Source organism: Coptis chinensis, chromosome 4 (genome assembly GCF_015680905.1).
Source record: "Coptis chinensis isolate HL-2020 chromosome 4, ASM1568090v1, whole genome shotgun sequence".
In the NCBI taxonomy this organism is placed as follows: Eukaryota; Viridiplantae; Streptophyta; class Magnoliopsida; order Ranunculales; family Ranunculaceae; genus Coptis; species Coptis chinensis.
Genome location: NC_141459.1, coordinates 46,507,946 through 46,531,703, shown reverse-complemented (window position 1 = coordinate 46,531,703; position 23,758 = coordinate 46,507,946).

Genomic DNA, 23,758 nt, shown 5'->3' with positions numbered 1-23,758 from the left:
GATTAGATCAATAAAGTAGTATTCTTTATCCATTTCGATTTTGTCAATTCCAATTCTAGATCTAATTTCAATTCATGTCCTTAGTTCAATTTAGTCATTAAATTAGATTTCATTATTGTTTAATTAAATAAATTTCAATGCTTTATATTATGTTTAGTTTTAATATAAATGGAAATGATTACGGAATGATTCAAGGCTAAACCTCCATTAGAGGGGGTTGTGAAGCCTTGATGAAAGCTTGATTCGATTATCGTAGAAAGTCGTCGCCGATTTTCTATTCCACTCTAGAAATGATTAGTTCACCATGAGAATGGGTTTAATTGTTCACATGCTAGTTATGAATTGGTAGAAATGCCATGTATAATTAGGGATTAGGAATAACCAATTGTTCTGCGAAGCAGTTCAATTCGGATTACGACGATTCGTCGTTAGTGGATTAAGTTGAGTTATGGTGGAATCAATCCCCCTCTAACTCCTTATCATAGAATCAACGTAGCATTCCCTTAGTATTCTGATAACCGACTAGTTGCATCTTGTGGGTAGTTGCATGCAGTAGTATAATTCCCTTCGTAAAACTCTCATAGACTTAAAAACGACTAGTTAGATTAGAAAACATCCATGCTAGAGCACTAGGAGTGGAACGAACTTCGTACTCCATTCTATTTCGATAGATTCGAGAGTTGAAGATTTGATAATTGAGATAGTAAAAGTCTAGTTATAGTTTACTTACGTTGAGAATTCATCGTTCATTTCGTAGGTAGACTATTCATTTTTCATTTATCAAATGGCGCCGCTGCCATCTTAGTTGAACTTTAGCATTGTTTTCATAATAGAATTAGTAATTTTTAAGTCCCATTTCACCCACCCACCCTTGTTTGATTCATACTGTGGTTGCCGTTTCAGTTTTGGAAAAATTCCACGAGGAAATACACCGAGCCCAGCCAAAAAAAGAGCGACCAGCGCTATCTTCTTCGAAACTCGTTTTTAACCGAAGGCCACCACGCTTCAAAGAGAGCGATTAAGTTAAGTTATTGGAATTTTTCGAATTTACTCTGGCCGAAGATAGCGCCTTAGCCATTTGAAATTTCCAGATTTCCACGGTTTGCTTGAACTTCGAGTTGTCAAGTTTTTCGGTGTTTTATTCTCTTATATACACTGAACATGCATACATAAGACGCTATTCATAAGCGAAGCAAGGACGAATCAGGTATTCCTTTCTTCCACACCTCGTGATCTCCTCGTTAGAGGTTTATACTAGTACATCGAATTGTTTGGAGTGTTGCATGTGTAGTTAAGCTCGACTTAGTCTTGCATGAGATTAAGGTGCGGGCGAACAAAACACCGAACGTAAATACACAACAACATCAACAATCAAGTCTATCTAGTATACCACACACTACACCTCTAGCTACTATTCCACACACACCACCCGAGAGATAATGGGGAAGAAAGAGAGACTCCTCTCTCGGACTTCTACAAAGCCTTGAGCGATAGCCCCAAATCTTGCATCGTTCTAGCAAACCCCAATGGGGATTTTGAGAATCCCCTCCAAATATTTTTAATTTGTTACCCGCTTTTCATGGTTTAGACCATGAAAAACCTTACCAAAGACACGCGTAGGATTGAACAAGTCCTAACAACATTCCACCATCATCCTACGGTTGGTTGAACAAATTAAATTAAGGGTATTCCCTTTCACCTTAGCCGATAAAGGCGTCTTGGTTAACTGCGCCAAGCCTCTAATTCTCGTGGACTCGTGGGCTAAACTTGTTCAATTTGTTTATGGAACATTTTACCCACCCCTAAAGACGGATGAGATGCTTTCCAAGATTCATTTCTTTTCGACAAAATCCTCATGAATCATTTTCAGAGGCTTGGAATCGTTTCACCGATCTGCTTATAGAGTGTCCACACCATAACTTAGCAAAAGACACGTTAGTTCGTGCCTTTTTCAAAGGACTTCAACATCACCATAAAGAAGTCCTAGACATAATGAATGGGGTAGTTTCTTAAGTAAAGGAGCCCGGAGGCTTATAAATTTTTAGAGGATCAAACTAAGTGAAATAACAACTGGGGGGGTAGTGATGATATCCCCCGCTCCGCTAGTTCTTCTTCCACAGTTAAGACTACCAGTATGTTTGAGGTTAAATCAGATCCTGAGCTTAAAACTCTAATTGAATCCCTCACTAAAAAGGTAGATGCCATATCTGTACAACAAAAGCCAATCCCCGTTATGAATGTAAATTCAAATCCATGTAGTTTCTGTTGGAGTCCTGAGCATCCCGATTCCCACTGTCCTATAGCCTATGAACAGGCTTGTTCCATTAATAGTGAACCTAACGCCCCTTGGAGACAAAATCCCAACCGGTTGGCGGAATAACCAAAACGTCACACCTCAAGGGTACAATAATCAATATGTTAGGCCTACGCAAAGCTTTAACCAAGCCCCACTACGACAAGGACAGGGTCAGGGTAATTTTAATAATTATAACAACCAAGTGCAACCTCGACAAGGTCAAGCACAAGGTCAAGGTAATTATAATAATTATAATACTAATAGAGGTATCGTTCCGGTAAATAATAACTATCAAAATCCACCAATAAATAATTCACGGGAAATAGTTCCAGTCACACCACCCGTGACCACTACACCCACACAGCCGGATCGTCTTGACACCTTTATACAAGTGAGCCAAAAACTTTTCCAAACCATGGCTCAATCCAACCAACAGCTTCTACAATCCGTAAATAATTTAACCCAACAGTTGGCTCAAGATAAAGCCCAACCCAAAGGTGTGTTTCCAGGTAACGCAATACCTAATCCTAAAACAACAAACACAGCCTTTGAGGTCACCGATAATACTAGTAATGAATATGAAAATGTAGGTGAGATAAATGCCATCACCACTCTCCGCTCGGCAGAGTGGTTGATAACAAAGTAACTATGCCTATAGTTACCCCACCAAGAGTCCCTACACTGCTATATTACTAGATACCGAAATAGAAACTGAAGAGCCTACCATCGTAGAGAGGTCGGTTACAACACAACTTAAGAAACAAAAGCCACGGTTAAACATCCGGTGATACCATTGCTAAATATCGGCCGAAACCACCGTTTCCACAAAAATTAGCCATGTTAACTAGAGATACAAATTACGAGGAGATTAGGGATGTTTTCAAGAATCTAACTATAAACCTTCCTTTCCTCGAAGCTATAAAAAAGCTACCACACCATGCTAAGTTTCTTAAGGAATTGTGTACTACTAGGCGTAAAGACAAATATACCAAAAGACGCTTTTTTAACGAACAATTCCCAACCTTATCTGAACATAATGGAATTGTTAAGTACAAGGACCCGGTCGCCCCTCTTGCACAATGCACCTTAGGAGATTCCTATACGACCACCGCGTTATTAGACCTGGGGGCTAGTGTTAACTTACTCCCATTTTATTTGTATAGACAAATAGGTCTAGACAAAATGCAACCCACTAAAATGACGTTGCAATTAGTTGATCGGTCTATTAAGTACCCTAAGGGTGTAGTCGAAAATGTGCTTGTAAAAGTGCAGGATTTCTACTATCCGGCTGATTTTGTAGTCCTCGATACAGAAGTCGCTAACGACTCTGTCCCGATCATTTTAGGGCGTCCTTTCTTGGCAACTGCCAATGCGCTCATTAATTGCCGTGATGGTTCAATGTCCATGTCTTTTGGCCATCTTGCTGTTGAAGTCAATGTTTTTAAAACAAGGACACAGTTACCCGATTCGTCTATGGATGGAGAGGTTAGCATGATCGAGAGCTTTGCTCGAGATTATTTCAACAACACGTTCCATGATGATCATATGCCCAAAATTCTTTCCTTTGGAAAGTCAGACTCCAACATTTTCATTCCTACACTAGTCGATACACATATTATTGATGAGGACGGGATAGATGACTTTCTCAAAGATGTAGAGGACTACCATAGTAATGTGGATATGACCAATCTAGATGAGGAATTTGATGAGTTTCTTCGAGTAGGTGACAATTCACCCTATCAAGAACTAACTTGCACAACAACCACCTCGATGCCCCTCCTTCCACCCTTTCAAAGGAATCTCGAGTTTGCACTCGATCCTGTTGTTTTTCTTCTGTGCTTCATAATTTTTTAAATCCTCCTAGCAAACGGATACTTCGGAAGGACAACCTATTTGACACCTTCATTTTCAGAATTGAGACAGTCCCTACACACACAATGAATGAGTTCGATGCTAAAACCACATCCTCATTGTGTACAAGCTGCCTTTCTAAAACTTATCCATATCCACCATATCCTTCACAACCATTCACTTTTCCACACTTATTTACTAGTACACCCACTCATTCAAAATGAAAAAGAAGGTGCATGATAGGTTACACAATAGGGTTATCCGACTTCGTTTGGATTCCACTAGGTCCGTGGTCAGAGGAAATCTTGGTGTTTCATTGTGTTTGGATATGTTTCCTCTGATATTTATTTATGGAATGATACACAACTATTTCGGTTGTTGATATATGATCAACTGCATGTTCATACATATGTTTTAGATAAAGTCTTGAGTATCTGACTATAAACGACTCAAATTTCTGTGTTGGTGCAATTCCTTTCATTCCAATATATTGGTGAGTGCACCATTAAGGTAACCGGGCCCTCCCTATGGAGTGTGTGGCTGTAAGTACCGGATCCTAAGTCCACGGTTCACATAGTTCACGTTTTCCACTCTTGCATGTTTTTCTCGGATTTTTGAGTCATGTTTCTCTATGGTGTGAATTATGTCTTTATTGCTTATTGTTTTTCCTTCTAAAACTAAAATAAAAAAAAAAAAAAAAAATAAAATAAACATAGTAATCTATGAAGTCTCGGGAATCTGACTTTAAAAGACCCACTGCTAAAAACAAATTTTCTAAGCTTCGTTGTAAAAAATTTGTTTGGGGTGGGTGTTGTTTCTGTACTAAAATGTTTTATGTCCCATTAGAGTTGCTTTAGGCCGTTTTATTGTATTACTTATTCGGATTGACATGATCTATTCATTTAGATTTCATTCGCTCGCGATAACTTACGCCATGCACGCACTTCGAGGCGTTTTCCACTATCTCGTATGTCATCCGAAGTCGGAATAGAGTGTTTTATGGATCATTGGATAGGAAATTCTCTCCTGATCATTTCCATATATCATTCGCAAAAATCGGACATGTAACGGCGGGAATTTTGATTTGAAATTCGCGAAAAAATCGAAAAAATCGAAAATTTCGATTTTGGGCTTGGGGTCAACTTCAGCCCACCAGCCCATGGAGAGCGCTCTGGCGCTCTTACATTCTCACGCAACAGTTCATCTTTTCCATCTTCCACCGCCATTAACAACCTCCAAACCTAGAAAAATCAAAATTAAAAAAGAAATACCATAAACCCACGCCAAAAAATCAAATCCCAACCCCAAATCGACTTCAAACACCAATCAAAACAAACTCCACCAATTTAACCCAACAAAAGCGACCAAAATTTCAAAATTTGTTCTTTGCCGCCGCCACCACTCCACCACCACCACTTTTCTTTAGGTCGGTCAAGTTAAACCACAACTACCACACCCTCTACAAACCCCAAACCGTAATCAAACTCTAAATGGCTCAACGCCGAATCATACCGGAGCAGGTTTTCACTCCAGACCATTTCGCGCCGTTTTACGGTGACGAAATGGCTAGTAGAGACTGGAGTAGTCTGTGGTACTCGACCGAAGACTTCTACCACGAAGACTTGGTCCGACGGTTCTACAACACCAGGGAGTTGGAGGAGAGTAGGATTTTTGTGATGGTAAGGAAGAAGAGAAGGGAGTTGACTACGGGACTGTTGGCTGAGATTCTAGGCATTCCGCCTAGAATCCATCTGGAGGCCACTCTACAGAGAGCCCCGTTTTGACGGGTAGAGCGTTTGATGGGCGTTATCATCATCAATGGGAGTTACAATCCAAACTCCCATCAGGCGCGTGAGCATCCACGAGGACCAACCACCGCTACTGACCCGGTGGATTGGTCGGAATGTCCTAGGGAAGGTCAAGGTCAGTGACATCGGTCTGACCTGCCTCCACGTGTTATGGGTACTCCAGGAGCAGAAGTACGATTTCTGTATCCTGGAGTTTTTTTGCTTGAGCATGATCGGGGGTCGGAAGGTCTTTGGCACCTCTCCCCCGCGGCTTATTACTAAGATCATGATGAAGATGAAGGCAACTCCGCCTCGGAGGATTTACATTACCCCGCACAAGAACCCGCGATCTATAGGGAGTGTGTCCAACAAGTCCGGTTGAGGGCTGAGGAGGATAGAGATGAAGAGGATGGTGGAGCTGGGAATGAAGAGGAGGCCGGGGACAGCAGGATGATTCGGAGGAGGATGAGGAGGATGGCACTTGCTTTGATAACGGATGCCTTCCAGAGGTGTTGGTTCGATGTCGAGCGCATGGCTATGCTTCATAGGGGCATCGCGTTCACAACACACTCTCTGCGGACCTCCGGACTCGACAGGCGACCATTCATCACAACTTCGAGATCCGCACCCGAGAGAGGATGAGAGATGGGATAAAGGCGAGGGTCGAGATGGAAGCCCAGCCGCCCGGTTTAGAGTAGATATGCTAGCACGCTTCCCACCTCATACTGACTCGCCTCGAGGACACGGCTACTAGGCATGAGCGCCGTCGACGGCGAAGGATCGCTCTTCTGGACCTTCCGAGCCCGTGAGCCACCACTGAAGTTCAGGCCCCCGCCACCAAAGCCATGCAGGCAGGTGTTTAGAGAGGATGAGGAGTGATAGTGGTAGTTATTTTTTGTTTTATAAGTTGTTGTTTTATTTATTTTGTTGTCTTTATTGTAATGTAACTTTTATTTCCGTAATTTGAATTTTGTAAGTGAAAGGACCTCCGAATGAAAATTTTTAATATAAGGGGTTATTTTCAGTTTGTGTGCTTGTTTCATATTGACCCCACCTTCCCAACTTGTTTGGGGGTGGTTTGATTATGTCAAGTGTATTTTTTATAAAACCCTAGTGTTAGAATTTCATCATGAGTAAGGTGAAAATATGGTAGTTTAGGCATATCTATGATTGAGAATCATTGTAGGATGAAATCTAGATTAAATAGGTACATCAGTCATAAAATCCAAATAAGAGATAACCGGGTTTGAATTAGAATCCGGGAGATGAGTTGTTTCCGTTTGAAGTTTGGAAATTTTAGGATTTCGAAACCGCCAGAATTAGTTTTGGCAACTTTCCGATCCATTCTAGCAACTTTAAACCTATATAAACTTGATACAATCTATCCTCACAACTCACACTACACCTAAACTCCATCACTCACCCTTCACACCCGCGATTCCCGCGTTTTGTCTCCATTTTCACAAAATCGCAACTTCTCGGGAGCGCCAGCTTCTAGCTAGTTGGCTTCAGCGCCTAAAATTCTGTCGGAAAAATTTGGTCGAGGCCAGCTACAAGTCAAAAGCGACCGCTTAAGTTAATGGAAATCAAAAATAAAAAGCGCGCGCTCTAAGTTAAGCCGCGCGGCGCGCGACTTCTGGACGGACCAGAAATTTTCCGGTTTAACAGTAGTATCCGGATCATTCGCAGCTATTCCAAAGCGTAATTTTGAGATGACATCTCCAATATTGATACCGAATAGTCTTTCGAAGATTTGTTCCAAAAGCACTACTTACGGTGCTTGTTTTTGAGGTGATCACATATGTTGGCTGGGAACCTCTTATGGTAAGACCGGCTGAACTTTATTCTCCAGCACTTGCATCTTATTTTTATAATAACTGCATTTTCTTTGAGAGACCGGACGGAGAACAAGTGTTCTCCATCAACATTGACGATGAACCAATGGAGATTACCAGGTTCTTGCTAGCATTTGTTCTTGGACTTGCTATGCCCGCTGAGATACAAGACCCATGGTGCTATTGGGTCGATAATATGCATGTCTACACTTATGAGTCTTTGCACGAGGCTTATGGGGCAGGCATTTTCCGTATTGAGGACCAAGGGGACTATAACGTTGCCCTTGGTAGCCTGTCCATGAACATAGGAACTGTTATGTTTTGGATTATGCTAAACATTTTAGGGGAATGGCGTTTTTCTTCTGTGAATGACGCCACTTGCAGCGTTTTCCTTGCTTTAGCCAATGGACGCCGATTCTATGACCTTCCCAGAACTTTGATGTCTAGTTTAGCACGAGCCTATACCATGAGGCATAAGTACCTTCTTATGCCTGTTTTAATTTCACGTGATTATGCTATGTTTCTTTCCTGCTTTTTGTACACGTTTCACGGATTGGATTAAGGTAGACACGGGTGCGACCCACCAATAGTATTATTCGATCTTTCCGTGCAATGACTTGGCATGGGTGGCGGATACAACCTCACCAGGTTGCACCCTACACCCCATCAGACCAAGTGGCACTTAATAGGTTAGCAACCATAGATGATAAATGGCGTGAAGCCCGCAAATTATCATAGCATGGCAGATCGCTGAAGGAACCTCACTTTTTTATAGAAGTAGAGGATGACTAAGATGAATAATAACAACGGAGTGGAGGTAAGTTTTAGTTTTCTGTAGTGTCCGCTTATGTCCCAAGCAATTTAATTAGGTTAACCCCATAATGGGTGGAACTCTTTATAGAGTTGCGCATTTTTTTTATTTCCTATATTAGTACGTTCTAACATTGTTTTGCAGATGTTTCGAATTTCACGCTTCAATGGTATTTTTCCTACCCTCTTTATTTACAATGCTTTGAGGACAAAGCATGCTTCTTGTTTGGGGGCATAGAATCGCGTGTAATTAAGACATCTGTTAGGATATAGATATATATAATATGCATTTGTTTTCTAGTTAAAATTTCAAAAATTTAAAAATATAAATAAATAAGTTTATGCTATACACTTAGGAATATTGGTATTGTTTTCTTTCTCCATGCTCTTAACAATCTAGAAGTCTCACATAGTTGTTGCATCGTAATAATTGTTAGAAACTTAGGTTAATAATGTAGGTAATAATCTTTGCATCTATCTATAAATATATTACATGAGTATCTATGATTGTTAGCAATAAGTTTTCAAATCTAGGCTAGAGTACTTATTCTACAAATCCTGTGAGAATATAGCCTAAAAGCCTTATATGAGTGAAACATTTGAGAAATGACACAAGGGAGAAGTAAAATCGGGATAGAGAAATCACACACGTCCACTTGCTTGATCACTAAACCATATCCTAAGTGAGAATTTAGGCCGCTTCTTTGGATCGATATAGCCGAAATTCAAACCTATGAATTATTTTTTCCGCTAGTCACCACTCTGAGCCTTTTCTTTAGCCTTCCATACACCACAATTCCTTTACCCCGTACAAAAAAAAAAAAAAAAAAAAAAGAAAATCAACCTACCCAATTTAGAATAAGTCCGAGAATAGAATGAGTGAAGAAAGAAGAAGAGAAACCCGCGGTAAACAAAAAATTGTTACTTGCTTGGAAAAAATAAAGAAAAGAAGTTTCCATCCAAAGAAAAGAAAAATAGAAATAAAATAAAAACTCAAAAAAAAAAAAAAGAATAAAAGGAGTCAAAAGCCAAGGAAAGAAAAAAAAAAAAAAAAAAAATAATAATGACAAGGATGGAAACAAAGTGTAGAAGCAAAAGAAAATAACAAGGTTTTTCTAAGTTACATAATACTGTAAGACTCTATTATCTCGGACTTGTCCTTTTGAATATCCATTTCCTTCCTTCTTAAACCATCTCCTAATCCCCCGTGAACACCTAATAAAGACCTCTAGCTCAATTAGGAATAGGTTAGTGTGATAGTAAGTGGCAGATGTGTTTGATTGACCCGGCTTCCTTGTTGTCATGGAGATTGTAAGGTAAAGTGTGCCCACGCATTAATCGGAGTAATCTAAACTTGAGTGAAAAATCGAGTGTTGTTTCTTGACTATTATTGTGAGAACCTACTTAAGGACGCTTATTCGAAGTTCTCTAAACAACCCTGCTAAACATTTGATAGTACTACTCATTGTATATATGTGTATTGTAGATGATTGATTATTATGCATATATTAACTTAGGGTTTTGACTGGTTATTCTTATGTAATTGCTAGAGAGATGTATAGATAGTTGAGCATGAATAAGGAAACAATAGTTTTATTTTCTTAGTCGTTGTAGTATAGATGAAGTTTGTGAGTACCTTCACTGGAAAACTCTCACGAGGCTATAACTCGTCCACTAGGGAATTCCTAGTGGTTTAAGGCCTTGTTGCATATGGTCAATGCAATCGCACTCAGCGAAACGAGAGTAGTTAGAACTCCATTTTGGTCACTTATTCTAATTTCTCATATTTGCTTGAGGACAAGCAAAATCTTTGTTTGGGGTGGTTTGATAAGAGCCCAAAACTGTAGTTTTAAACCCTTAATAATCATACTGTTAGACCAATTATGTGAATAATAAGTAAGAGTTAACACTGATTACGCGTTTTTATGCATTTCGGGCTTCAAAGTCCATTATGTGCGAAATGTACCACTTTAGCGAGATCTGAGGAGCAAAAAGTCGCTTAAACTCCGAAAGCCGTATCTTTGGACTCAGACCTCGGAATTGGGCATACCTTATGTCAAAACGACCGGCTCGGAAAGAGCTTTGTAATGGTCCAAGCCTTGACCCAATCAGAGGAGCAGAAGTGGACGAAAAGTCTGTGGAAGTCAACTGCAGCTGAAGAGGCCTTTTGGATCGAACGATTGGGTTTTTGGGCCCGATTCTCCGGCCCAAACCCTGGCTCCAAGCCCATGCACGAATTTTGGATCTGAATGTATAAGAACAAAAGCTTAAGTCTTTGTTAATGGTAGATTAAATAGTAGAGAATTAGGGTAGATAGCTTAGAATAGAAAGTAGCCATTAAAATAGCTTCTAGATCTAGATTTAATTGTTTTCTTTAATTAGTTTCAAATCCCTTATTAGATTAAACCTTTGAATCTTGTTCTTCATTTGATTAGATCAATAAAGTAGTATTCTTTATCCATTTCGATTTTGTCAATTCCAATTCTAGATCTAATTTCAATTCATGTCCTTAGTTCAATTTAGTCATTAAATTAGATTTCATTATTGTTTAATTAAATAAATTTCAATGCTTTATATTATGTTTAGTTTTAATATAAATGGAAATGATTTGAATGATTCAAGGCTAAACCTCCATTAGAGGGGGTTGTGAAGCCTTGATGAAAGCTTGATTCGATTATCGTAGAGTCGTATTTTCTATTCCACTCTAGAAATGATTAGTTCACCATGAGAATGGGTTTAATTGTTCACATGCTAGTTATGAATTGGTAGAAATGCCATGTATAATTAGGGATTAGGAATAACCAATTGTTCTGCGAAGCAGTTCAATTCGGATTACTGACGATTTATTCGTCGTTAGTGGATTAAGTTGAGTTATGGTGGAATCAATCCCCCTCTAACTCCTTATCATAGAATCAACGTAGCATTCCCTTAGTATTCTGATAACCGACTAGTTGCATCTTGTGGGTAGTTGCATCGTAGTATAATTCCCTTCGTAAAACTCTCATAGACTTAAAAACGACTAGTTAGATTAGAAAACATCCATGCTAGAGCACTAGGAGTGGAACGAACTTCGTACTCCATTCTATTTCGATAGATTCGAGAGTTGAAGATTTGATAATTGAGATAGTAAAAGTCTAGTTATAGTTTACTTACGTTGAGAATTTATCGTTCATTTCGTAGGTAGACTATTCATTTTTCATTTATCACCTTCTTACGTTTAATGAAAAGACAACTCATAGCTTTTATTGTCTTTTTCAGGTTACAGAGAAATTCAGACCACTTATCATAAAAGCTGTGTCTTAGCACCAAAATGAGCCTTAATCACGCTTATTATGAAGACCAGAAGCTGCTATGAAAAAATACTGAAAAGGTCAGTCAAAACCCTCAACTCAGAAGACCAGAGATGGAGGTCCTTAGCAATAAATATAGCATTCTCCAAACCTATTTTGATCAAGAAGAAATCAAAAAATAAAAGGAAAAAACAAAAATATAAAGTAAAGGATGATGTGTCTCAATTGTAATGGAGAAAGGAAAATCATTAAAAAGTATAAAGTAGGGGTATATAAACTAAAAGTTAGGGAGGGAGAATGCACCTAGACTTAATCTAGTGTCATGTATGATTTAATTTCTAGTTTTTTTTTTTTTTTTTTCATTCAAGTTATTTACTTTATTGTTCTTCATTTTAATCTTGTTATTTGCTTTTATATTTCAATCAATCAATTTTCTTTTTGTTGTTCTTTGTTCCAATATTTCATTTCAATCCTTTCTTTCAAGTTCATGTTACTTTAATCTTCAAATTAAACAACTTAAGTTTTCAATGTTCTTCATAAACTAAAAACTAATACAAGCTTTAAACTAGGAGTTTACCTTCCTTTCTTTAATTCCCAACATTCAAACTTTAAACAATCAAGGATGAACCACATCAAAATCTTTGAGATGCTCCAAAATACACTACTTCAAATGGCGCTGCTGTCATGGATTAAAGGAGCAATATTACTTGGTTGAGCATTGATCAGTTCCCAAATGATCGTTTTATTACCTTTACAATGCTTCATATATGCCTTTCTTGTGCTTAAAGAACAATTAATTTATAGCTTTTGCTACCATTTGCAGGGTACAGGCCATTTAGGATGAATATTCCTAATACGTGAAGTTTAGAACAAAAAGGATGGATATTTATGCTGCTTGGGAAGATTCCAGCTTCGAAGCAAAGTTGCTTGAAAGTCAAAGTCAAAAGTTAAGTCAACTGTCAAAGTCAAAAACTTAAGGACTCAAGACTGAAAGCTACTTGCCTAGGGACCTAAAGCAAAAATCAAGACTTCTCTTATGTGGGCTTAGGTTAAGGGCCCATAAGTTGTTTCTAGAAAGAAGAATTGTAAAAGGTGTACTATATAAACCGAAGTTGTAGAGAGAAACCATTACCCTAGATATAATCTTTGGTCATTAGGAGTAGGTTAAATGTTTTTAAATTAAATTGTTATTTCCTTATTTTCTATTTTCATGTTTGTTAAGCTTTAGTGTAAACCAAAATTCTTAATCAATTCAATACAAGTTTTCTAATCATTTCAATACAAGTTCTAATTATTTCAATACAAGTTCTAAATCATTTCAATACAAGTTAAGATTGAGAGTAATTCCAAAAGCCAAATAGCAGAGAAAAGTTACAAAAGTTAGTGTTTTATCCATCACAAATCTTCCTCTAAACAAAGAGTCTCAGATGAACTTCAACACCCTTCTCACCACTACAAATACTTCTTATTCAAGCATCTAGGGAGGAAACATCATTCTCACCTTTCCATTTCTTATTTTTCTAATTTTCATTGTTTTATTTCGTTGTTTTTCACTACTGATTTACTTTTCTGCAAAACCAGGTTCAAGATCAACATACTTGAAAGGAGCTAAAGCTGTAGCCGAAAATCGACGAAAGTTCACCGGAACTAGACGCATGACCGCGTGGGCGACCACGAGTCAACATCAGCATACTGGGGTCTAGTTTTTTCTAGTTCCAGTTGTTTTGCAATGTGTAGTTGAACTCCAAACCTGAATTTTGTAATAAAGTAGTATAAATCAATGGAACTTGTTTGTAATAGTTAGAGATAAAAAGAAAAATGAAAAAAAATTAGAAAATATGAGTTTTGATTGATTGTATGGATGAACTTAGGTGAACACTTGGTTGAAATTTTAAACTTACCAAGAGATTAGAGTTTTCATTGCCTTGGGAAGTTCAAGTGTGCGAGGCAAATCATGAATCATCGCTCGCATACTTTGAATCAATCTGATAATCAACACTCTAACTAAGTTAGCTCTAGTTAATCTAGTTAATCTTTCTTAACTAGTTAATCTATTAGATTAGTATATTATTAATTTAGTTTTATGTTTTGGGCCTTTGAAGGCAAAGCAGTTTAATTATCAAAATCCCAACTTGTGGGCTTTTTAAGTAAACCTTTATTGTAACTTAAAACAGGGTAAAGCTCGAAAGGTTGGGCCTAATTCTCAGATCACACGCCAACTGACGTCGTCGCCTTCTCCTCAAGCAGCGTATAAGCACGACTTGATAGGTAAATTCTAAACCTCCTCGAAGCCCATGTAAGAGGATACCTTGTGTGTTCAAACATGTTTACGTGATTCTTTGAAATTTAATTTTAGAACTGCAATTTACATTCACGCATAATGCTGAACCCGAACAACATAACAACCATTGGGAAATCATTCCCCAATGTAGGTAAATTGGACGATGCTTGATTCTTGAAGCCCTATACCAAAAAAATGAATTAAAATTAAATAAGTAGAGCCCAAAGTAGTCAAGCTCCTCTAGAAAAGGACAAAAATATAGCCACAAGGATTTAGAGTAATAAGTTATCAGATTCTGGTGGACCAACTACCTTCCTCACTCCCCTCCCCCAGATGCATAGCGAGTGAGATTCTTTGTAGCACACCACTTGGTGAAGTGACTGCCTACTCTTCTGAGATGTGTACTAGAGTCATCCTAGTCTCGAGCCCAATTGCTCCTTTGAACAAGGCATGGTAAATTATAGACCAAGCAAATATTTTAAAAAATCTAAAAAAATGAATTTCTACTATTTGTGTATCATCATTGATTGAGCATTAATGTCATATCAATATGCATCACAACCGTCATGGAATTACAATGCAAACCCAGAACCTTGTTCTTTTTGCAGTAGTCCTTATCACTAGTTATCCCATTGTCCATCATATACTGAATTCGAGTCTACTACGGGAAATCCTTACGATTACGAATTTCAATTTTCAAACTTCCCTAGTACCCCATACACTCAAGAGTTTTCTAATCATTCCGACAATTCATGGAGTTCCACCACAAATAGTCAAACACCATTCATGTATCCACCTGGTCAGTCAGAGTATGGTTTTACCTAAAATCCATTACCATTCACATCACCATCCATATCAAATTCGTATCCCACTCCACCATCCATCACAGACCAACTCTACCAGGAAATGGCCAAGCAAACAATACTAAATTAGCAAATAACAACTACCTTATGTTTTCTTCACTTCGATTCAAAAGATTCCACAGATGAGACTAATATTCTTTCCACCAGTCCCGAACCCAAACAAGAATAGAAACAAGGTGTTACTATAACAAAACAATTTGCTAAAGCCCATCCTGATACTCATGACCAATCAAATCTTCATCACCATCCACCTGACTATCATGTGAATTTCAGATCTTATGACGATGACTATATACCCAAAGTCACAATTTCTCTCACATGCCTTAATGCATCATCACCTATAAATGAGAAAACTCTAGCAGAAGAAACTCAAGAGCATGTATTGGACTCGACACACTTGGAAAATGGCATTGAGAAAATTTATGAAGATCTAGGCAGAGAGGACAAAGAAAATTAAGTGCTTGGAAAAGAGGGAGTAAAATCTATGGTGAAAAATGGATTTCAATTTAGTTTGGCCGTTAAAGACTTATCGATGGAACAAATTTGTGACATCTTTACTATTGCAGATATAAACCACAATCTTATGGAAATGCCAAAACTAGATAAAGAATTCTCTGAGTCCTCGAGATCATATGAAGAACCACCACCCAACCATCATCATCCCAAATTAACACCTCTTGAAATCCAACCTCCATTTATAAAAAATCCACCAAATTCTGAGGACTACACCACGAAACCATTTTAAAGAAACCTCAAATTTGCACTTAAGGCAATCTCCTTTGAGATCATTTATAATTTTCTAAACCTTTCCAGTAAAGAAACTTTGCTCAATATACAAACACAAGAGTCCATCATTTCAGTAGTTGAGAAACCTGGTATGCCCTATTCCCCATCATCTGAGCTTCATGAAGGACATCTATTACCAACCTCTCACTCTTTTGGACAATTCAACTATAATGGGTTATTGCATAAGTTTCATGATGAGTTACATAAGCTTTCTCTTATCATTCTGCATATTACACTTCACATGCATCATCTCATTCTGTTTACGGGTGTATAGTTTTATATGTTTTTATGGATTGATCCTCAACTGTTTAGGCTATTAGTTTATAGCAAGCATAAAACTTACTCACATACAAGAGTTGATCAACCTTTAAAGCAACAAGTGATGCGAACAGAGATGGAGCACTAAATACTCTTTCATGATCATCCCATCTACGAGGATTAAATCCTCTTTTCCTTGATGTATTCTTTCTCCATTCCATTCCACCTTTTGCTTTAAGGGAATACATCAATAAGGTAATCGGGCCCTCCATTTAGAGTGTGTGGTTGTAAGTGCCGGAGCCTTAGTCCACGAATATCTCACATATTCTTTGTAAAATACTTTTTACTTGTCGTTTGAGTAAGTTTGAACCTATGGAGCGAGTATACAAATTTTTTATTTTTTTTATTTTACATTTCTTTTTCAAAAACAAAAATAGTTGTTTTCTTTGTTATGTTAATGTTAGATTCTCTATACATCAATAATTATGTGATTTTTTCAAAAACAAAATGGGCAATGGATTTTAAACAGACCAAACCCTAGAACAACGCAATCCAGGGGTAGTTTGAGATAAGTTTTGCTTACTAAGGGTTGCCTATATCACAGAGCTATTCGCCCAGGTCAGGACATTCCATGTCTTGCGCAATAAATCCTTCAACTCGCGTAGCTGAAGCTCTGTTTGTCTAGATTGGGTTCGTCATAGAGCCGACATGAAAGTTGCCTGAGATTATCTATTATGGTTTGTTTTTAAAAAAAGTATTAGCATCTAGAATCACAACTTTTGAGTACGAGTTTCTTAAAAACATCTCTACATAGTTTTTAAAATTAGAGGATATAAAAATGAAATTTTTTACGTCCCGGAGTAACCAAAATGATACCGGATTCACGTATGATTTTATCTTCTTGTCAAAACCTCTATATGGTTAGAGATATCTTTTGTTTAAGAAAACCAACTAAAAAAAAAAGAAAAAGACGAGGCATCTCTAAACAAGAATTAAATAAATAGAGTAACCCAAAGTGCTACTATTCTCTGTTTAATTCTATCTTTTGCCTCCACCTCTCTATTTTGTCTCGAGAATTTGATGTTAAAAGACTCAAACTTGTACAAAATTTTCAAAATTTTCCTTTCTTAAAAATCTTTCCCCTTTCTTCCAAAAAAAATCTTTTCCCCTTCTCAATCTCTCTCTTTCTAAAAACTTTTCAAAAACTTTGAAAAATGTCTTCTATAATAAACAAAAACCCTCCACCTAGCAAGACTAGATGGATAAGTTTCATTGATCGTGTACAAGCACTTCCTAAAGAACTGTAGCTGAAGATATGGACACATATAATAAAAATCATTCCTAGTTTAGGTAAGAGTTCATATGCACGTAAAAGACGAGCAATGAGAGAATGCTGGTGCTCAAATTTTCAAACACAAACTTGTCCTAGTTTTCAACTTCATAGTGAAAATTCAATTTTTAAAGTTTTCATGTGCCAGCCACCTGCTCATCGAGCACAGCTGAGGAGAGTAATCCAACCATTTGGTTGGGATTAGCTCATGTTTTCAGAAACTTCTAAGTCATGGGGATCTAACTTAAAATGTCATACCGTTATAAAATTTCAGTCAAACTTATTTAAAACCCAAAAAAATTAATTAAATTTTTTCCTTCTGTTGTCTGTACATATTTCCCTACATTCCCTTTTCGTTCTTTCCATCATCCATTTTTTATCCACCATTTGATGTGAGTGTACCCTATACCGTTATATTGCATTTTCGACGCTGATCGTTTTGGTACCTCACGGGTCAAGATCAGACGAGTAACGAAACACGGATCAGCTCTTGAAGTTGGCAAGGCACTGAGGACAAGATCATAATTTCCTGATTTAATTTGGGCTTGGGCCAAAATTTTCTTTTCACTTAAAAGGCACGTTCCATCAAACCTATTTAGCCCACGCGACCACCCAACCTCCCATCTTCTTCCTCACAAAATTTTAAACCTTAGCCACCCAAGCCAGCTCGTGACCGCCCCCCTCTAGCTCACGATCGCCCGTTCACCCATACACACCGCCACCTAATTTTTTTCACAGCCTGCTCTATTTTCAACCCCCATTCCAACTAAAAACCCCAATTTTATCAATCTCTACTCTAAATGGCTCGAGTTTTTAAAATCGTGTCGGAGCAAAAATTTCAAAACGTCTTCAATTTCGATCTATTTGAAGTGCACTTCAAGGCTGAGATTAGAAGAAGAGGATGGGAATGGTTTTGTTGGAAGGTGCAGCTTATTCTCCCTCTCTTACTCTTTTGTTTTATAACTGTATGCTTAGAGGGGAGGATGACCGCATCACGGTTGTTAAGGATGGTCGCTCGCTTGAACTCACCAAGGAGGTTGTGAGTGCAGTTCTGGGGATTCCTCTGAAGGTTTCTGTTCAAATGGAACAGTGCCCAGACAACAAGACCATCAATGTGATGATGGTAGAGACACTTCTCGATGGGGTGAAAAACCCTAAGTCTCACTGCGCGTTTCAGAGTTCGCTATGAAGGAATCAGTTGGCAATATCTCAGTGGACAACTTACAACCTGCTAGGTTCAGCCAAACCTTTTGATATCGGTAAGGCGATGCTCCATATTCTATGGATTCTTTAAGAGCAGAAGAACAGCTTCTGCATCGTCTGGGAGAAACTTTGTAAACCCAAAAAGTCCACCGCTCCTTTACCAGTGCTGGTCACCAGTATCATGCAGCATTAGGGGTTCGAGGCCACAAACGCCCTAATGGAGGTCAAGGACGCTACCACAGGTCCTATCTATGCCTACTACATCTAGAAATTCTGGTGTAACAACCTACCCCATCGATACTGTCCCTATTTAGCCACTGTAGACCTTCGACAGTATGGTTTTCGGATTCTAGACAGCAGCTTCCCAGGAGGTCACCCATCCTGAAAACTACTCTTGCCCGAGCACGCTTAATAGTGGAGTTCTCACCAACCCCACAACTAAACGATCTGGAAAAGACCTCGATGTTAGGATTTGGAAGATCAATTACTCATAGCCAAGATTTTTGGACAACCACTTAAACAAAGTGGGATCACACCATGGCACAATCGTCACCCAAACCCGGGCTAGGCTCATTTCCATCATACCCCCTCCTCGAGCCTCGCCCAGGGGTATCACATTTCCATTACCTTAAGATCGAGCCGTCCTCGGCTCTGATACCATTTTGTAATGACCTGCCCCCATCTTACCACATCAATACTCTCCCCACCCTAGTAACTGCAGACAACAGCTTCCTAGGAGGTCAACTATCCTTGGACTACTCCTGCCTGAGCATGCTTAACTATGGAATTTTCACCAACCCCACAGCCAAATGATCCGTAAAAGGCCTCGATGTTAGAATTTGGAAATACTCGAAATAATAGGGTTCGACAAAAACCAAAACACCCGAAACCCCCATCCCTTATTTCTAGCAACTACTCATCCCACTTCCCATGTTTTTATCTTTCCATCTGTATCTTTATCTGTATCCTTTCTTATTATTATTCTTATTATTATTATTATTATTATTTAACTTTATATATATTTAATAAAAAAATAGAAATAACTTTTATATATATATATATATATATATATATATATATATATATATATATATATATATAACACCCCTATTTTTATTCCCACTTTTTTTATTAAATATATATAAAGTTAAATAATAATAAAAAGAAAGGATAGAGATAAAGATAAAGATAGAAAGATAAAAACATGGGAAATGGGATGAGTAGTTGCTAGAAATAAGGGATGGGGGTTTCAAGTGTTTTGGTTTTTCCCGAACCCTATTATTTCTTTTGAAAAAAAAAACTAAAAAACAAAAAACAAAAAACAAAAAACAAAAACAAAAAAAACAAAAAACAAAAAAACAAAAGGAGAGAACCAAAAAGAAAAAAAAAAGTTAAGAAAACAAAAAGAGACGTAAAAAGTGAAAAGAGAGAGATAGAGTGCTACTGCCTGGAGAGTGGTAAAGAGAAGGTTTCGAAGGAGGAAGACTATCTTATAGTCGGTTTTCGAGTTCGCCCCATTTCGAGTTTGTTACGTAAATAAACGTTTTCGCTCGATTAATATCGATGAGTATTCTGAATCTTTTTATTTTAAATTTTTTTTTGATTGATTTATATATTTTTTGGTTAGTAATTTGATTATTTGGTTGTGTATAGACCCCCACTTTGTGGCTCATTAAGCCCACGGATCCAGCCCAAATCAATTAAGCCCAAGGGCTTAATTCTAACTACATCCAATAATTGCTCTATTTAAGAATATGTCCAGGTTTATTATTGTAGAAATATAAGGATAAAAGTTCAAAGAGATAACAATTCTTTTGACAAACAAACGCAGTCCTCTTAGGACTCAATCTTTACCAATTCATAAAAAACATTCTCTCTCACACAATAAGGAACTACGTTGAAACTTGATCTCTAGAGAATAGATCTTGGGTACGTAGGCAGCCATTATCTTGGTTCAATTTCATCTCCCCCAACATCAATTTCCTCTATTTCTTAGTGCATTCTTTATAATTTGCTCTCGTTGTGTTGAAGCAGGTTATTGCCGAAACAGGTTGATTAGAATTGTTGATATACAAAGAAATGATTTAGTTTTATCAAAGCCGTAATGAGTTATTGACGTCCAAAAATCCTTTTGCTATATATATAATTCTTCGTGAGTGTTGTCTACCGAATCGTATGCATGCCTATTTTTTTTAGTTATTTTCAAGTACCTCAAAATAAAAGAATCAAATTACACTATTAATGGGGACCTTAAGTTGGAGAAAAGGAGTAACTTAAGGTACCTTAACTCTGGATAAGTTCCGTTAAGGTTTGGAATGGACATACACCATGTCTCCTTCCCTAACCGAAATGGAGAAGAATCATCCAGACAAGGGGCGTGCAGAAATGGTGGTGCTGATACCACTAACAAAGAAACTTATGCTAGCAAAATAAGAGGACGTATGGAACAAACTATGGATGTTTCTTCAATCCCTATTCCTTCGAGAAAGGAAGACAAACCAGCCATCAAAATACCTCTAGCATCTTTAGAAAGAGGTATAGAAGCTTGTAAGTATGCGATGATTACAAGAATGGATGCCAAAACAATGAACATAGGCACAATCGGATCGGTAATCAGCACTAATTGGAGTCTAATTGGAACAGTAAAGAATTCACCTTTGGGTAAAGGTTTCATTATTTTTAGATTTACCATCGAGGAAAATTTCAACAAGATCTAGTTTGGTGGCCCTTGGTTCATACAAGGACAGATGGTAAGATTTACTAAATGGACTCCAAATTTTAATATTGAAACTCACAGACAAACATCTAGGTTTGTATGGGTTAAATTCCCAAGCCTACCTTTTAAGTATTGGGAAGTAGATATACTTATGAGTATGGGAAGAGGGCTTGGTTGTCCAATTTGGAATTCATTAGAATGGTCAAATGGTTATTATGATAGTGTATTGGTAGATATTGATCTATCAAAACCTTTACCAGACCATATATTTGTTGAAGTGCCAGAACTGGGGATCGAGTTTTGGCAAAAAATACAATATGGCTCAATCCCAAAGTTTTGCAACCAGTGCAAAATAGTTGGACATTTGGTGTCAGAGTGTAGACAAGGCTCTAAGAATAGGGAGCAGGACTCAGTGGAACAAGATAATCCAGTAGAAATAACATAGCCAAATGACAGGGGAAATGAACCCATGGAGCAGGAAATACAAGTGGAAGGTGTCAGACTTTCTAAGAGTAAAAAAAGAAGATTGAAAAGAAGGAATAGAGCAGCTGAATGGAGGCTTATAAACATTCCAGCCATAAGAGAGACGAGTATAGGAAACAGAAATGAACAAGTGCCTCCAAGTGTGACTTTAGTTTGTTACAACTCGGGATTAGATGAGCAAAACTCTAGTGCTTGTGATATAGGTGAAGCAGAAGCAACTGCGAATCTGAATGAACAGGAGCATGGAAATGATGATGAAGATAAGCAAGCTATAGTCTTTCATGAGCAAGGGCTGAATGAGCCCCTGAATTCAGATTTGGAAGTAGACGACCTTATGAGGTATAACATGGAAACAAGGTTTCATCTCTTAACATATAGAGATGAAGCAGATGAGATGAATTCTGATGATGAGATTTTCGATAAGGAAATAGAATATTTCCATGATCGCATCAAGGAGGTAGAAGTGAACGTGCTTTTGGAATGTTAGAGGTGCAAATGAGGTAGAAAAAGCAAGAGAAATAAACAAGTTAAGAGTGGACAAGAAGCTTAGCGTGTTTTGTTTACTGGAAACTAAAGTAAGGTTGAATAAGTGTGAGTTTATTAGAAATACTTGTTGTCCATCTTAGGAGCATACAAATAACTATGGAAAGGATCCTGTAGGGTGTATCTGGATTTGCTGGGATTCTTATAAGATTGACATCAACAAGATACAAGAATCTGATTAGTAGATTCATTGCAAAGTTAGATACAAGCCTACTGATGAAGAGTTCTACTTAACAGTGATCTACGCCAGAAATTCAAAGACTCTCAGACTAAAGCTCTGGCAAGAATTAGTGACTATTCATAATTCTATTAACTTACCTTGGTGAGTAGTAGGTGACTTTAATAATATAACAAAGGATGAAGAGAGAGTTAGTGGAAGACCTATGCACCCCAGTGAAGTAGAGGATTTTGTTGATTGTCTGCAAAAGTCAAGATTATCAGATATAAGTTATAATGGATTCTTTCACACATGGAACAATAAAGTGGAAGGAAAAGGCAGAATCATGTCCAAGATTGACAGATGCTTAGTTAATAGTCAATGGAATGATAAGTACTCATCCTCTAAGGTAAAATTCCTACCTCAAGGGGTGGGTGTCGGATAATTCACATATTTTTCTCTTTTGGAATGATTCCAATAGCAAGCCAACACCTTTTCGATTTAAGAATTACTGGGTAGAACAATTGGAATTCCAAAACATTCTGCAAGAAGTTTGGCAGGTTAATATTTTTTCAAATCCCATGTGTTCTTATGCAAAAACTAAAATTGCTCAAGGAGAGAGTTAAGCCATGGGCGTGAAGTAATTTCTCAGATATGCATGGAAGGGTGCTGCAAGCTAGAGAAAGTTTGTATGATATACATAAGCAAATTCAAATAAATCTGATGGATCCTTTTTTGGGACAGAAGGAAAAAGATGTTTTGCAGAGGTATAGTGAGTTAGCAAGAATTGCGTCCTCTGAGATCAAGGGTAAACAAGATAGTGAATGGATTCTTGAAGGAGATAAGTGTACTGCCCTTTTTTTCAAATCTCTTGAAGAAAAGAAAGTGAAAAGTGGTATCTGGGCTTTTAAGGATTCACAAGGTGCAGCTATCACTGGCCAGGCTGAAGTAACCAAAGCTATATTAGATTGCTACACTAATATGCTGGGAGTAGAAGCTGGAGAGATATATGAAGAGGAGTTATTTAATCAATTGTAAGTCAGAGCCACAATTTTTGAACAGATGCAACTTATTCTTGATGCAGAAGTTACAGCAGAGGAAATCAAAACAACTCTCTTTGATATGAAGGACAACAAATCTGCAAGACCAGATGGCTTAACTCCATTTTTTTTCAAAAAATGTTGGTCTATTGTTGGTCAAGATTTCACTATTGCAATTTTAAATGCTTTCTCTTATTGTAGATTTCCTAGAGGTGTTAATGCTACTTTT